The sequence below is a fragment of the Tenrec ecaudatus genome, chromosome 13 (genome assembly GCF_050624435.1).
Source record: "Tenrec ecaudatus isolate mTenEca1 chromosome 13, mTenEca1.hap1, whole genome shotgun sequence".
NCBI classification, from domain to species: Eukaryota; Metazoa; Chordata; class Mammalia; order Afrosoricida; family Tenrecidae; genus Tenrec; species Tenrec ecaudatus.
In genome coordinates, this window is record NC_134542.1 from 55,569,161 (window position 1) to 55,573,595 (window position 4,435).

The following is a 4,435-nucleotide window of genomic DNA, read 5'->3' on the forward strand; positions in this document are numbered from 1 at the left end:
TTGACTTGATGGCAGTGAGGTTTACATCTTGGCATATATACACCAGTACCATTTCCCGACTTTGTCTTACTGGGAGCTTGCATGTTGCTGTGATGCTGGAAGCTATGTCACCTGTATTTCAAATACCGGTTGCTCAAAGCTCGCCTTGCAGGAATACTGCATGCTACAAAATCTCTGCTCTGCCCAGCACAGTGCTGCTTTGGGTGGGGGAGGGGGGAGGGTTCCCCCTCATACTGAATTATTGAATCAGTAATGTACCTAGTCCCATCAAGAATTCCAGAATCAAATGGGGCAGGTGCTGAAAAATGTGCAAAATTAAAGAGCTGTGTGTGTGTGTGTTCTAATAGGAAAGAGTTTTTGCCCAGAAGTGGTACATTGAGAATAACAGGGAATAAGTGAGATAGAAATTTTGATGTATATATTACTATTTTTAGAAGTAGTTTAACTGAGGAAATGCATGATATGTGAATATTATATCAAGAAAACTACTATAAAAACCCAACAAATTTGACATATGGTTATGATGGGTGAAAGAGGAAGAGATTTTGCTTGGGGAGCACTGAGTTCATCTTAAGGGTGGGGGGAAAATTTGGAGGGGTTAACAACAATGGTTGTATAACTCAAAGACTACAATCAGTGGCACCAATTTCTACATGTAGAAGTTGTTGAATCAGTGGATGTTTTGTTGTGTATATTTTTGCCAAAATTGAAAAGAAAATAATAGGAATAATGATGAGTGTGAGAGAAGGAAAATGTTCTAAAATTGATTATGGTAAATATGGTTCAATTCTTCTTGATATGGTTGAACTATTGAATTATTTGCTATGTGGATAAAGTTACAATAAAACTGTTAAAAATGTTCATTAATTCATACATATATGCAGGACAGGAAAGAGACTCGGAACAGCAAAGGGCTTCCTTGAGAGAAGGAAGTTGTATTCCAGCAAGATCAAAAGTTAGGAGGAGTCAATCAGGGAATTGTAGTCAATGGGAATCCCAGAGGCGATCCGAGGAAAATGCTGTGCCTTGACCCTTCAGATAAATTGTTAGATCGTTCCCAAAGAGCAGGGGTGTCAAACTGGTAGCCCGCCAGCCGCATGCAGCCCCCGAGGTAATTTTTTGTGGCCCATGAGGCTCTGAAATAACATGTAACGAGGGAATTGTGTGTACGGTATTGCCTTGATCGCTGGACCCACAGGTTGAAACCACTGCTATAGAGGATGAAAGAGCCCTGGTGACACTCTGATTTCCATACAGAGCTGCTAAACCAAAGGTCAGCAGTTTAAACCCACAACTGCTCTGTGGGAGGAAGGTGAGGCTACCTGCTCTGGTACAAGATTTACACTCTGGGAAACTGTGTACTTGGTGGAAGAGGGGCTGGTTGTTTTTGGACAGAACAGTGAGACTGCTTTGGATTCCCAGTCCTTACTTTTATTAGTCTAGTTTGATTAGACAATCGCTAGTCGATCTTTCTGTTTTGAGAATTTAGTCTTATTACCCCAGTGAGGGATTAGGATTATAATTTTCCAGCATGCGAAGAGTCTGAGCCACATCACATAGGCTCTGAATCAGTGGTTCTCAACCTGTGGGTCGCGACCCCTTTGGGCGTTGAATGACCCTTTCACAGGGGTCGCCTACGACCATCAGAAAACACCTATTTCCGATGGTCTTAGGAACCGAGACACCGCTCCTCTATCCTTCTCCAGGCGGGTCTGCCCACATGCGGATACACCCACATACGAGTCCCTGGTGTGGAACTGTGGAAACATGCTACACCATGCTTCAAGACAAAACTTCATTTATTTGTCCTTAGACATAAGTATTTCACAATATGGAACTACATATTGTTTTTGTGATGAATCACTATGCTTTCACTATGTTCAATTTGTAACAATGAAAATACATCCTGCCTATCAGGTAATTACATGACAATTCATAACTGTAGAAAAATTAGTTATGAAGTAGCAACGAAACTAATTTTAGAGTTGGGGGTCAGCACCACATGAGGAATTGTATTCTAGGGTCGCAGCGTGAGGAAGGCTGGGAACGGCTGTTCTCAACAGTGAAATGACTGAGTCCGAGCTTCTGAAGTGACCTCATTGAGTGCCGGCCAACTGCAGTGACCCTGTCATTTTCCTCTTCTGAGTCAGTGAAATGATTTATCTGGAAAGAAAGAAAACTATTCATTTGTCATTTGAGGATACTGTCTAAAATTTCAATCACACCTTAGTTATAAAGATGTTATGTCATAATCATCCTGTATACAACAGAACGAAACATAGCACGTGTTCCGAGCCATGTTCACCCCGTTATGCTTGCGCCCAGGGTGTGGCTATTTCAATCCATCTCATTGCGAGGCTTGCTCGCTTGCTTGCTGATGTTCTGCCGGCGATGATGTCATTTTTTCAGGGACTGGTTGGTTTCTGCGAAAATGTGTCCAAAGTGCATAAGGCTGTCTGGCTTCTGAGGAGCTTCCCAGACAAGTTTGTTTTTCAGGACCTCCACAGAACTGTCAGCATTGTTTACTCACACCACAATTCAAACGCATCTGTCTTTCTGTGTTCTTCCTTATTCATTGCCCAATCTTCATGTGTAAATTGATTGGAAATACCACAGCCTGGCTTCATCGCACCTTCGTCCTCAATGGAACATCTTTGCTCTTCATCACTTTACAGGGACCTTCTGCAGCACATCTGCCCAGTGCAAAATGTTGTTTGCTTTCTTCAGTGCTGCTCCTGGGAGCATCAATTGTGGGTTGAAACAAAATGCAATCCTTGACAATTTGGATCCTTGTCTATTAGTTCACTTCTGAAGATTTTGGTTTTCTTTACAGTGAATTGTAATCCATTGATTTTTCAGCAGCAAGTGCTTCAAGTCCTCCTCCCTTTCAGCAAGCAAGGCTATATCTTCTGCATTTTGAAGTTTAATAAGCCTTTCTCTGATTTTCCAAACTTCAAGAGAGTGCAGCTGTTTGGACTGTCTGCTCAGCGTGCAGATTGGAGAAGTATGGTGAAAGGATACAATGCAGATGCCCACTATCCCTGATTTAAGCCTTGCACATTTCCTTTGTTTCCTGTAACAGCTGCTTCTTGGTCTGTGTACAGGTTCTGCATAGGCAAAAATGAAGTGGTCTGGATTTGCTATTCTTCACAACGGTATCCATTTGTTTGTTATGATCCACCCAGTACACACTCATTAAAACACAAGTGAACATCTTTCTGGTGTACTCTGCTTTCAGCCAAGATCCATCTGAAATCAGAAATGATATTCCCTCATTCCACATTTGCTTCTGAATCCAGCTAGAGTTTCTGGTAGTTCCCTACGATTGTACTGCTACAATTGTTTTGGGTTTTAAAGAATCATTTTATTGGGGGCTCATACAGCTCTTATCACAATACATGCATACAGCCATTGGGTCAAGCACATTCATACATTTGTTGCCATCATAATTTTCTTTTTGTCTTTTATTTAAGTGCAACCATCCAGAAGGAATGCACAGTCTTCAAAAAGCAGTACCTGTTCTTCCAGCACATCTGTACCAACTTTATCATCTTCAACTACACACTGTCTTTGAATTTTTAAATTCCATACCCCATGAGAACGAGCTTGGACGAGCCCCAGACCAAGCCGTCTGCTGGAATGCTTCTGACGTACTCTTGCAATGTTGCCACATCGGTCTCATCGTCCCACGTGTCACATCTAGTAAGATGGAAGGCTTGGCAACAAGTGCTTTCTTTAACTCACACTGTCCTTCACTTTCCTCCTCCTCCTCCGATCCAAAGAGATCAGTGTCGTCATCATCCTCACTGTCTGCAGCGCCTCATCCTGTGGCGTCTTCCACATTAGTAGGGCCGTACTTGCCCAAAGCTTTCTTTACTCCTGGCAAATGGGCCTTTTCCTTTTCGTACAACTTGATGTGATTGTACCAACGTGGGGCAGGATACAAGTCAGCGGGTGGAGGGCCGGAGATTGCTTCAAACACTGCCACATCTGCTTGCGATGGCACATACCCCTCAGTGTGCTCTTGTCACCCAGGTAATCACTGAGCGCCTGAAGGCCGGCGGGGCTTTTCAAGCCTCCAAAACCCATGGTGTGGCTGTACCAGGAGATGGGTGGCAGCCGAGGAAAAGAGAGTGGCAGACAAAAAGGTAGAATGCTAGGAGATGGGACAAAAAAGGCCCCATCATCATTTTCAAAACATTTTCTTTTGAGGACCTGATGCAAAGGGTTTAAGTGGAGAGCAAATGCTTTGAAAATGATGAGGGCAAAGAATGTACAGATGTGCTTTACACAATTGATGTATGCATGGATTGTGATAAGAGTGTATGAGCCCCTAATAAAATGTTAAAAAATTTTTTTTAAAATTTCTTTCTACTTGAACCCTTGGTATCAGCTCCTCATTTTCCCCTCACTCCCCCATCCTCCCATACAAGCC

The 4,435-nt window shown here is 42.8% G+C and overlaps 1 pseudogene; it reads right to left on the reverse strand.

Moving 5' to 3' along the window:
- Positions 1–3,468: 3,468 nt before the first annotated feature.
- Positions 3,469–4,089, reverse strand: LOC142423943 (elongation factor 1-beta pseudogene; annotated as a pseudogene).
- Positions 4,090–4,435: the final 346 nt, after the last annotated feature.